This window comes from Gracilinanus agilis, chromosome 4, assembly GCF_016433145.1.
Source record: "Gracilinanus agilis isolate LMUSP501 chromosome 4, AgileGrace, whole genome shotgun sequence".
Lineage (NCBI taxonomy): Eukaryota > Metazoa > Chordata > Mammalia > Didelphimorphia > Didelphidae > Gracilinanus > Gracilinanus agilis.
In genome coordinates this window covers 296,533,853-296,547,588 of record NC_058133.1, presented here as the reverse complement: position 1 = coordinate 296,547,588, position 13,736 = coordinate 296,533,853, and positions in this window count along the sequence as shown.

Genomic DNA, 13,736 nt, shown 5'->3' with positions numbered 1-13,736 from the left:
CCTTCCTTCCTTCCTTCCTTCCTTCCTTCCTTTCTTTTTCTCTTTCTTTCTTTCTATCTTTCTTTCTTCTGCCTTTCTTTTTTTCTTTTCCTTTTCTTTTCCTTTTTTTCCCTTTTACTCTTCATTTGGTGGATGTATATTCAGCAGTTTTTAATATAATTTACAGATCAGTTTCCAATCTCCATCTATTTGAGAAAATTTCATCTTTAACAAAATCATGTTTCTGGACCAATGTAGAGTTGAATATGGTTCATCATATTGCCTTGGACAGGTGAGGTAATAATAATTAAACAGATACATAATTGTACACCAAAAACACACATTACATTTATAACATGTATAATATAGCTTGGTGCTTCAGTTTGGGCTAAATATATTTGCTTTTTTAATCAACAACAAGCATGAGTTAATCTCTTGCTATTTTTTAGAGACTGTGCTAAGCTCTAGGGAAATAAAGAAAGAATAAAAAATATCCTTGTTCTAAAGAAATGTACATTCTAATGAGGAAATCAGCATGTACATATCTAGAAACATATAAGATATATATACAGTATATAATCTATAAATAATAAGGCAATCTGTAAGGGGAAATACATTAAGCTATAATACTAAGAACTGTGTGGAATAATGGAAAAGGCACTGCACATAGCATCAAGGGATCAGGTTGAAAAATAGAACTCTGCTACTGATTACCTGTGTTACCTTGAGCTAATTTCTTAACCTCAGTCTTTTGAGCTGTAAAAAGAGAGGGCTGAACTAGAGGATTGCTAAGGTCTCATTTAAACACTAAAACCTACAGTGATACTCAAAATTTTCCTCTTGCCATTAATTGTTGCTGACTAGTGAAGACATCTGCAAACAGAATGAGTTTAGAGACCATCTTCTGCCAAGAGGTCCATCTAAAAGAGTAGCAAGGGAGCTGAGTCAGAGTATCTGACAAAGGAGGTCCAGAGAACAAGCTGAGGAAAACGTGCCAGCATAGTTTACAACTTAGTTCTGACATATAATCATAGATTTAGAGCTGCAAAGGACCTCAGAGATCATTGAGTCCAATTCCCTTATTTTAAAGATGGAAAAACAAAGGTCTAGATACTTGAATAGCTATTAAGGGTTCTTAGGGAGCTTTTGAGTCTTCTTGACTTCAAGCATACCTTTAACCGTGATGTCACCCTGCTTCTTCACTGTGCTGTCAAGCTTCTGCTCATGCTTCATGAAGCCAGTTGAAAAGAACCTCAATAATCAATGTTGAATAATTAGTTCATCGCCAGATTCAAGTAGGGCTGAGTGTGATTAGTCATTAGGGATTATGAGACAAGTCCAGGATAAGGATCATAAAGCAGTGCCTACCCTTTGACCCAGTAATGCCATTACTACGTTTCTATCACAAAGATATCAAAGAAAGGGGAAAAGAACCCACCTTTATATTTATAGCAGCTCTATTTATGGTACAAAGAACTGGAAACTTAAAGGGATGTCCACCAAATTGGGGAATGGCTGAATAAATTGGGGCATATGATTGAAATGGAATACCATTGTACTATAAGAAATGGCTAATAAGATAATCACAAAAAAAAACCCTAGAAAGACTTATGCGAAGTGATACAAAGTGAAATGAGTGGAACCAAGATAATGTTGTGCACAGTAACAGCACTGAAGTGTTATGATCCACTGTGAATCACTTAACTATTATCAGCAACGCAAGGATCCAGGAAAATTCCAAAGGATTCATGATAGGAAAAGCTATCCACCATAATAGAAGGAACTGATAGAGTCTGAATGCAGATTGAAGCACATCATTCTTCACTTTATTTCCCCATGAATTTTTTCTAGTGTAAGTGATATGTCTTCTTTTAAATTATGATTAACATATTGGATAATAACACATGTACCACTCATATCATATTACCTTCTATTTTGGGGAAGAGAAGGAGGAAAGGGCAAGAGGGAGGAAGAGAACACAGAAAAATGTCAGGAAATGATTAATGAAATTTGTATTGATATGTAATTTGGAAAAAAATTAAAACAAAAAGAAATCAAGGATAGATTGGGAGGATGAGTAATGTAAACATGCTTCAAAATCTGTTGGACAGACAGATCTAGGGCTATCCATAGTTTCTGATTCCAAGGAGAAAGGAGAAAAATATGCATACTTTCAAGAATAGAAGACATGACTAGATGTGGGCAAAGGTAGCAGGCAAAGGAGTAACAGAGACTTCTTACCTTTTTGTATGTCTTATCAAGCAGCCTCAGGCCTATAAATGCATAGACAGTACTAATTAATGTGCAATAGTAAAAGGGGAGAAATATCTGCTTTCATGACTGATGTTCTTCATAAGAATAATTGGCTCATTACCCTGAAATGAATCAACCCCTTTTCATTATCAAGGTCAAATAAATGGATTTCTGTATTTCTGAGAAGCAGGAATTTTTTTTTACATTTTTTTACATTTTTACATAAAAGAATGTATATGCCACTTATCTATTCTAAGGAAATCTAAAATGTAAAAGGCTATTTAAAAATTTAGCCAAGATAAGAATAGCTAAAGATACAACACAACATATTCACAAGGTAAGTCTTATACATTTTGTGAAAGTAAGAGAACAAAACCTTTGGCTAACTATGCGGGTACATTTTTAAAAAATCTAATAGTGTACGCATTTTGAGTTTGCGAAATGATCCACATCAAAATGGCTTCATTGCCCAGAAGTTTAACTGTAGAATAGTGTAAGTAATGAAGAGGACAGTTAGAATCCTGAATTAGCTACTATCCTGGGCTCTGGCTCTATGAAAAATAACTTATGCACAATTGTAAGGATGGATCATTTCAGAAAGTGTCAGGTTTTCTGGCCTATGTTAAATGACCATGGCAAGGTTGTTTCCCAAAATTTTTAGAAGCAATTATGCTTCCCCTTGATGTTAACTCGGTCTGCAACAAATTGAGCATGAACAAGAGATTTTTCATTGTAACTGGACTCCCACTTTAACAGGACTCACTGAAGGATGAGAAGCCACTGATTCAGTTCTAAAAGGCTACAGTAGTGAAAAAAATCTTCCACATTTTCAAAGGTCCTAAGAAAGAAAGCTTTCAGAAAGATATCTTTTTCTTTTCATTTCAAAGGTGTAGATTGTGGACATGGGATGTTATCTGCTTTGTTTTGTTTAGCTTTTTTTTTTTTTCTTTTCTTTTGATATGGGAAGGTTCACTCAAAGTCTTAAGGGGCAGGCAAGGGGAAGAATATATGCAAAAAATTATTGCAATGTAAAAGGAAAAATGTTCCTCTTCAATAATGGCTTAAGTAGTAAATTTATTTCTACTTCCTTTTTAGGGGACAACTAAGTCAACCATAGAACCTCCTTTTTTTCTAAACATGAAATAAGGGAAATAAATAACAAAGGTTTTATTTGTATTTGTATTTTAATCCCTAACAAAAAAGTCTATTGACAAGTGAGTTTTTAATAAACACTGGTCTATATTACTAATAGTTGAAGATGTTTCTTTGAATAAAATAAGATTGATACCCATCTGACAAATATGGATTAGAAGCACTTCTGCCTGAAGGCAGGGAGCTGTACCAAATGAATTCTTAAATTCTTGTCCAATGTTCTGTCCTCTGGTCAACACAGACTGAAAGTGACTGATATCACTAACTTGGAAAGAAACTGATGGTTAATCTTAAAAACATAACTTAAGGCCACGAACTAATTGGGACTCCACACTGTGCTTGTTTGGAATCCAGCCCAGTTGCCTTTCATTTTTAACTTGATTTTGTTGGGGTGGGGGATTAGGAGGATTTGATGCCTTTGGTGAGGAAAAGGCTTCAGGAGTTAAATATACAATTTCCACCTTGCTGAAACAGATAGTAAACTTCAAATATCCAAACACCGGAAAGTTGGGTAAAAGTGGGCAGGAAAGAAGCTTGTGCATCAAATAAAAGAATGGAACCAAATTGAGCAGTACAGAAAAAATTCATGAAAATGGTACATCTTTGATATAATCTTGAAAAAAAAGAAAGGTTGTGGCTTTTTTAGAGATGAACTAAGGGCCATTTCAGAAAAAAAAATAAGCATAATGTAGCATGTGGGATAAAAGATAATAAATCCTTTATAAGACGTTTCTTCATGAAGGGTAGATGTCAACTATTCAATATATATCTACTATATACATATATAATTATATAATACTCAGCATATATGAATAATATGATATAATGTAATTCAATGTAACAAAATAACATAATATATGTTATAATATAAGTGAGCATTTTTGGTTGACAGTAACCTTTTAAAGCTCAGTGATCTTAGTGGGCCACAGATTGAATACTTTATAAGAAACTAAATTAAAATCTCTCTCCATCCTTTGGATTCAACCTTTCTGTTTTTATTTTCTCATATACAGAACAAAGAATAATACCTATAAATGTTATTCAACAAGAGATAGAAGCTGACTGATAATATTGCAAGTAATTAAACTCCTAACAAACCCTGCCAGTTCTCAAATACTCAGGAACTGATCATCCACTTTGCTTCCCCTCCTTCTGCTCTTGCTGTCTGCCTCCCCCTTGGCATTTCAGGGCTCATTAGTACATATACCTAAGGGCGGGGGTAAGAAGAGAAAGGAAAGGGAGAGCGAATGGATCAGTTTTGTCACTTATTAATCATTGTTCATTGCTTGTAGTGAGAGTCAAAGGAAAGGATGTTTTTCGTAATATTTCAAGGTGAGAAAAAAAAAGGAGATTAGAGTTGAATGTAGATTTTTACTTATCAGAAAAGCTTGGAATAACTTCTTGTCATTTTGGTTAAGGTTAAGACCCAATGGACTTGGAGAAGTCTGTAAAATGAAAGTGAAAGAAATAAAGTTCTATGGCTTCCTACATTCAATCACTTATTTTTCCTTTCTCCCATTTTGATTTGGCTCAATATACAGGGTGTCAGGAGGACCTGAATTTGAATCCTCCCTCATACATTTAATAGTTTCATGGTCCTAGGAAAATATTTTGACTTCTCTGAACTCCTATTTCCCCATCTGTAAAAGAAGTTTAATAATAGAATTTACCTAATGGAGTTATGAGTTTTCAGTCTTCTCTATATAACCCAACAGAAGATTGAAGCCATGGGCTAAAATTAGACATGGTGATTATTTATAAATTTCATTAATGTACTTTATTGGTTGTAAATTGGAAAATTATGTCTTCCAATTGAAAAGCATTTCTTAACTCAAAATTTCATTTGACTCTGATAGCAGTCTATGGGGTAGAATATTAATTGAGAACTAGGATGGATCTTAAAGAATGTCTCCAATGTTCACATTCTACAAATGAATAAACTGAGCCCAGGGATATTAATGGTTTGCTGATTTGTTGTTGCCTGACTCTTCATAACTCCACAGAAAGGACCATGGACCAAAAGTTGAGTATTTGTGGACACTCAAAAACTTAGTGCCAAACTCAGGATTCAAAATAAGGTCATGTAATTCCAACTTGAGTGCTACTTTTATTGAACTATATTGTCTCTTGTTTGGGAAACACTTATCTCCATTTAATCAACATAAAAACTGAGGCTCGGAGAGGTTAAATAATCTTACAAATGTGTTATGTCAAGAATACAAGATTAAAACCCAAATCTTATGATTCTCCTTCCAGTACTCTTTCATTACAATAGACATGTATGTATAGGAAATAAATGCATGCATTTACTTTATACATTCATACATATATAACATAATGGCATACACAAGCAGTTAGTATCTAGATGACCTTAACTATAATAAAAATTTTCTCTTCCATTTGGATTCTTCACATGACGCTAGAGAAAGCCTTTGGTGAATATACATCTCTGATACTGGCAATCAAAAATTCCAATTTATACTCATTGGATTGGCAAAGATGACAAAAAATAAAAATGATAAGTGCTAGAGGGACTGAGGGGGTGAGGAAGCACATTTATTCACATTTTGTGGTGGGATGAGTTGGTCCAGCAATAATAGAAAAAATAACAATTATAAATATTTCCCCAAAGTAATTAAACTGTGCCTACTCTCTGATCCAGAAATATGACTACTGTACCTGTAAACCAAAGCAAAGCAAGTAGAAAAGGACCCATTTGCACTAAATATTTATAGCCACTCTTTTCATAGTAGCAAAGAACTGGAAACTGAGAGAACACTTAGCACCTGGGGAGTAGTTGAACAAGTTACAGTATATGAACATAACAAAATACTATATTATATCATAAAATAATAAAAGGATGCTTTCAGAGAAGCATGTAAAGACTTGAACTGAAGAAAAGTTTAGTGAGCAGAACCAATAGAATAATTTATATTATAATGTATATATGTTATGATTTATTTTATTATAACATATATATGTCATATATTAATATATATTATTACTGTGTATTAAAACACTATGAAGACAGTTAGAATGACTTAAAAACTCTAATTAAAGCAATGAGCAGTCATAGTTCCAAAGGCCTAATGATGAAAAATGTTATTTATTCCTGATGGAAAGAAATAATGCAAAATAAAATAAAAGGTTTTTGGATTTGGCCAGTGGAGGAATTTTTTTTAATTTTTATTTTGAATATTTTCTCATAGTTACATGTTTCATGTTCTTTCCCTTTCCCCCAAATCCCCCCTAACCCAGTGGAGGAATTTTTGACTTCATTATGTGTATCTGTTACAAGATTATTGTTCTTTTTCTTTTCCTCAATAGGTTAAAGGGGGGAAAATCTTGTTAATTTTTAAAAGTAATATAAAGGAAAAAATATTAACAATTGAGAGACCAAGAAACAAAATTATCTTTGTGGTTTTTTTTCAAGGAACCTTATGTGATTTTTATGTGTGCATGAAAGACTTCATCAGATAAGAACCTCTACAATTTTTCAGAATGTTGTATAAAATCAAATAGAAGAAGAGGGGGGAATAGCTTTATTTCAAATATTTTTGTAATCATCAAATAATAAAAGAGCAGAATTTTGTTATTTTCTTCCTTCCTCAACCAAGTTGTTATCTGTAAAAATGTAATCAGTTGTTGGCAATTATCCGCAAAATACTCATATTTTCAATTAGGGTATCCCATATATATATGTGTGTGTATATATATATGTATATATTTGTATATATACACCTAGACAAATCATATAAGGTTTTTATTCAGATAATTAGAAATTGAGTTAGATATATGAATTGGTAGTTGATATGCCTTCTTTATGCACTTTCTTTTTATCTGTAGATAGAAATCCATAAATATATAAAGAAATCAAATTATGTATGACATACATTTGGAAGGACAACTCATTGAGTCAGTTCAGTAGGACAACAGCTATAGAAGAAAAATAAACTTGTTCCAGAAAAGAGGAAACCAGGAGAGCAGATTCGATTGCTCTAGGGCAGTGGTTCCCAAACTATTTTGGCCTATTGCCCCCTTTCCAGAAAAAATATTAGTTGGCCCCTTGGAAATTAACTTTTTTTATTTTAATAGCAATTAATAGGAAACATAAATGCACCTGTGGCCATCACCGCCTCTCTGGATCGCTGCAGCATCCACCAGGGGATGGTGGCATCCACTTTGGGAATCACTGCTCTAGGGAATAGTAAAGTGTTTTCAATAATCCCATGCTATTCTAATGCATGATGCACATGCACTCAAACATAAACATTTCTTTTTTTTAAATATTAGAAATATATTTTATTTTTACTAAATTTTCTCCTTTGTTCTTCCTTCTTCCCTTCCTTTTGTTAGAGTGCATATAACAAAGAATATTAAACAAAAAGGGAATGGATATTTTAAAATATAAAAAGACCAATAAATTGAAAAATATCTGAAAATATATGGATGGATCTCCTACTTCTGCAGAATATTGGGTTGAGAGTACATTCTCATTTCTTTTATTTGAGGCCTCGCTTGTTCTTTGAAATTTTGCAATGTTTACCTATAATTGTTTTGTGGCTATTCTTTCCACTTACATTGTTGTAGTCATGGAGTCTGTTAAAAAATAATAACTCTTCTTTTTAACACAAATGTGAATGTCCTCAACCCTGAAATAGTATATAGATGACAGCAAGTTATGAAAAACCAAAATCTCTGAGGGATGAAAATTGGTATTAATCCAAAAAGCAATGGAGAAGGCCATGTTGGGAATAAAATTATTACATTATCACATTATTAAAGATGACATATTTAAAAAGTAATGTAAAGTAGACAATATTGGAAACAGAAGTTGGTCAGCCATCAAGCAAGAGATAATATGGTAGGTAGCTAGGGTAAGGAAAATATCTAGCACATGGGGCAGATCCTCTTTGGAATATTGAAGGGAGAACATGGAAAAGAACTGAACATGTTGCAGAAGAGTGGATATTCTATAATTCACATTAGTGAAAGGAGAACCCACTTTACTGAGATCAAGGATCCATGGAAGAGTCCCAGCAAAATATACAGCTGAGGGAGCTTCTAGGTGGCTCAGTAGATTGAGAATCAGGTCTAGAGGTGGGAGATACTGGGTTCAAATCTGACCTTATCCTCTTTCTAGCTGTGTGACCCTAGGCAAATCACTTAATTCTTACTGCTTAGCCATTACCACTCTTCTGCCTTAGAACCAATACACAATATTGATTCTAAGATGGAAGCTAAGAGTTTAAAAAAATGAAGCTAAATATATTGATATGAGTAAAATGATGCAATCAATAAAAATCTAGTTTTTAGGACAACTTCTTTTTCAGTTCTTCTGGTATATATAATCATTGCAATTAAGACATTAAATTTCACAAAGGCTCAGGATACTCTCTAGGATAATAATTTGCAGAGGAATTGTCTATCTGCATTGGCAAAAAGAATTTCTTATCTATGACAGCCCTATACTAATGAAATGAAAGGTTTGGGTCACACAAAAAAGTCTATCATGTGCCTACATATAGATATAGCAAATAATAGTTTATAATTGTAAAGCACTTAATGTGGTTCAAAATGCTTTAGTAGAAATTTAGTTATTTTATATATAGATCATAGATTTAGAGTTGAATTGGTCTTTAAGAGTCATCTAGTCTTACTTTTACATTTTACTGAGACCTGGAAAAGTTAAGCAACTTGGGAAAAGTTCCATTGGTAATGAGTCAAAGAGGTGGGATTTGATCCCACATTCACAACTCCAAACACACTACACAATTCTGCCTTTAATTTGGCACAAGATATAATTTCCATATGTGAGAAATCATACATTTAATTGATTTGCTTAATGTATAGAATAAAAAATTTAATATGATTAATCATTAACCTTGAACTATAATAAGCAAGAAGGAAATTTTTTCCTTCCTTTGTACATTTAAAACAGTAACAGACAACTAGTAGGCATTTAATGAATGCTTGTTTACTGACTGATATTAACAGAATCAAAATAATAATTACTTTTTATGTTATAATCATTTAGCATTTTCCATTTCTACAATTTCATGTTGAGACATTATCATGTTATATACTCTACAGAATATCTGTTGCACCCTTAATACAACACAATTCTAACAATAAATATTTCTTTATGTATTTTTATTTTGTGTTTTATGTTATAATTCAGAAATTCCAAACAATGATTAAGATAAATTTTATATGTGTCATTTGAGAAAGTTATTTAATCAAGTGACCAAGATGGGCTTAATGATCACATGAAAATGTTTTCACTAACATTAAAAATAATTTGTTTATTTCTCTCATAACTGGGAACATACATAAAATCAGAACGTTCTTTAACTAAACTGGAATTTAAATGCTTAATGGGAAACAAAATAATTACTATAGATTGCCATGGAAACAAGGGCATTTAAAAGCCATAGTTGGTGATTTTTTTATTCACCATTTCTGTTCACATTTCCCTATGTCTCACATTAGCTCATAGTGAAATGTTACTAGATGATTGAAATAATTCACAAATTATTACACAGTTATGACACTACATTTCATTCCCAGAAATGCAACACTGGTACCAACAAAGAATGTTTCTAAGTAACTCTACTTACTTACCATGTACTTGACAGTGCAATACATAAAAGAGGGAAGGGAAGAAGGAAGAAAGGAAGGATGGAAGGAAGGGTGGGAGAGAGGACATTCATACAAAACCAAAACCACAAAATAAAACCATAAATACACTAATATGAAAAGATAGTATGCTTTGATTTGCATCCATCCAACTCCTGCAGTTCTTTTTCTGGGTGCAGAAAACATTTCCTGTCAAAAGTCCCTCAAAATTGTCCCAGATTATTTCATTGCTGAGAGTAGCCAAGTTTCCACAGCTGATTATTATACAATATTGCTATTACCGTGTACAGTGTACAGTGTTCTCCAAGTTCTGCTTATTTCACTCTGCATCAATTCATACAGATCTTTCCATCCTTTTCTGAAACCATCTTGCTTATTTCTTATAGTGCAATAGTATTCTATCACCAACATGTACCATGATTTGTTCAGCCATTCCCCAACTGATGGATATCTCCTCAATTTGCAATTCTTTGCCACTGCAAAAAGACTTTTGTACAGGTAGGTTCTTGAAAGATATGACTACCTCCAAGTGGAGGTAGATTGTTTGGGAAAGGCCTAGATGGATGGGAGATGAGAAATACCCACTTAGGGCCCTCCCCAGGGCCAGTAAAGCACAAAGCCCTTGGACTTTAGAAACCAAGTTCATTTTGATAATTGGAGGAAGAGAAAAGTGTAGCTAGGGTCCCAAAATTACAAATCTAGATTCAACCCAACTTCTAAGCATCTTGCCTGAGGTCGCCCTTCCTTTCTTCTGTAGGCCCTGCCAATCCACTCCGAGCTCTTATCTAAAACCCCAAATGCTATCTGACTCTCTGCTAATCTAACTACCTAGATTATCTTTAAGAAGGCAGAGGAGACAGGACTCACTATTAACCTGAATCCCCTCTCAAGCCTGGGGTTGGCTTCCTAGGTAACCCAGAGTCCCAGGTGACAAAACCCTTGAAATTATCTTAGCCAAGTTTATCTCTGACCCATTGATCTCAGAGAAGTTGATCTCTATACTCCAGGGAAAAGGCAATCTACTCCAAGGCAATTGTCCAATCCAAGAATCCCTAATCTTTCCACAAGATTAGTTCTTCAAAAGGGAAGCCAGAACAAAGATCCTCCTTCCAATTCAGTGGAAAGCTAGATCATGAATCATGGTTATGGTCAACTCCCAAGGTCCTCCTCTCCTTCAAGAATCTTCTCCCAGGATTTGTATCTAAATTCTCCTCCTTTCTTCTTAAAGACAATTTATGAATTTCTCCCCATTCCTTATCACTTATTCTTACATTTTCTCCCCTTTTTTATTATCTTTGTGTACCCTCAGTTCTTAACATAGTGCCTGGAATAGAGTAGATCTTTAATGAATAAGAGTTGACTAACTGGCACATATAAAACAAGAAACAATATTTAGGGGATATATATATATGTGCATATATATATATAGTATATATATTTATGACTAGAACATCTTTATTACATGCCTTTTCTTTGCCCTCCCTGATCCAGGCCACCAAGACCCATAATGTCACTAAAAATGGCTAAACGGTTCTTCATACCACTTGAATATGTTGGGAGTCATCAACTACAAGCCATCCAGTGAAATAGAAGATAACAAAGCTTTGCCAGCTTCCCTGTCACTATGCTTTCCAGACCCCTAAGAATTGTCAATTTATCTATGAATTAATTTAGAGAATCCAAGGGTCTCTCTAGCTACCTTGCAGCTGATCTATTGTGTTATCTTCCCTGTGTCAACCTCTGTGTAGTCTCCTCCAGTCAGAGTATGAATTCCTGAGGAAAGAGAAATGTTTCAATTGTTTTCTGTGTCTACCCAACATACCACAGTTCTTAGTATGTAGAAAGGATTTATTTTTTTCATTCATTCATTTATTCATTAATATCAATCTCGATGCACTATCAACACTTTTAGTTGAGCATGTCAAGAGCAGAACTTTTCCTAAAAGATCTACCTCTACTGCTAGTTTCCTAACTTCTGTTGATTTTACAACTATCTTCCCAGATACTGAGGCCAAAAATCTAGGTGTCATTACCAGTTCTTCTATTTCCTTAACTCCCTATATCCAACTACTTATGTGTGTATAGGACACTTACAAAGTAGAAGGAAAGTAACCTTGGATGGGAAGGCAAGAGGAGACAGAGGAACCTGGAAAGATTCCATAGAAAAGGCAATAATTGACCAACTTCATGAAAGCAACCAGGAAATCCAAGAGGTTTAGGAAAGAGGTGAAAGTGAACAATATTCTAGCCATGATGGACAACAAGGCATGATGGATCATCATCATCTTCTTTCTGACCTTTAAATATGGGTGTTGAATAAGAATCTTCTTTTCTCTTTCTGTCCTGTTCTCAGAAATTTCATGTACTACTTTGATTTCAATTACCACCTCTTTCATTTCTAACTCTAGCCTTTATCTCAAGATTCAAATATCCACTTTCCTCAGGAGAGTTTCACCCCCATATTGCACTAGAACTTCAAATTTAATATCTCCAAAATTGAACTAATTATCTTTTATCTAAAACCTGTACTTCCTCTTTTACTATTTCTGTCAGTGGCATTACAATTCACCCACTTTCCCTAGTTAGTAACATTAGAATTATCTTTGACTCTACCTTATTTCTCATTCTTAATCAGTAATAAGTTCTATTGATTTAATTTTAAATAATTTTTCATATTCTTTACATTCTAATAACATCAATTACATATAGAATAATTATACTTGAATCTACAAAATGGGAATACAGAATCCCCATACTTTTCCTACTTTGCTCATGAAAAAAATCCCAAGAATTTATTATGGAGAATTTTAATATTTAGTACACTAATTCACTGTTTCCACTCCTAAATGATTTGCATGAGTCTGCCACCATGAACACAAGAAAGTTCAAATACTTGTTACTGAGGGTCTAGCTGTTATATGAAACAAAGTAGTGATGATTTCTCAACTCTTACCTTCTATCCAGGTCCATCACTCTACAAGAAATGGAAGTTGGGGCAGCTGGGTGGATCAGTGGATTGAGAGCCATGCCTAGAGACAGATGGTCTTAGGTCCAAATCTGGCCTCAGATGCTTCCCAGCTGTGTGACCCTGGGCAAGTCCCTCAGCCTCCATTGCCTAGCTCTTACCACTCTTCTGCCTTAAAACCAGTACTCAGTATTTATTCTAATTCGAAAAGTAAAGGTTAAAAAAAACAAAAAACAAATGGAAGTCATTGATTCTGATCAGTCACAAGAAAGACATAGGGAGAGAAGAATAGGGTAGTGCAAAAGACATACTTCATGTAGTATTCAAAGCCACATGTTGAGAGGATACAGAGCATCAGGAAAGGAGACTGTAACTAGCTAGAGGCAGTCCTCTCCTGCAAGAGTTTTTCCCAGGAGGGACTTAGTTTCTAATAATATTGTATGTATTATCCAACACTAGGAGACAAAGACCACTCAGCAGTACAACCAAAGGTACATGAGTGGAACAGGGAGGACCCAAGAGGTGAGAAGATTCCTAATTCTGTTTAATGGAGAGTCAGAGCCAAGGAACCCAGCTGAATTCTCTCAGTATTCCTCTCCAAACAATTTTAAAATATTGTCTCCTTCTTATATAGGAATAAGAGGATCATTAGTGTTTGTTCCTTACTTGATAAAGACTAGAGAGCAGAGGAGAATGGGGACCACCTCTCCCAGGATAACATCAATTTGGAAGCACCAATAACCTTTAG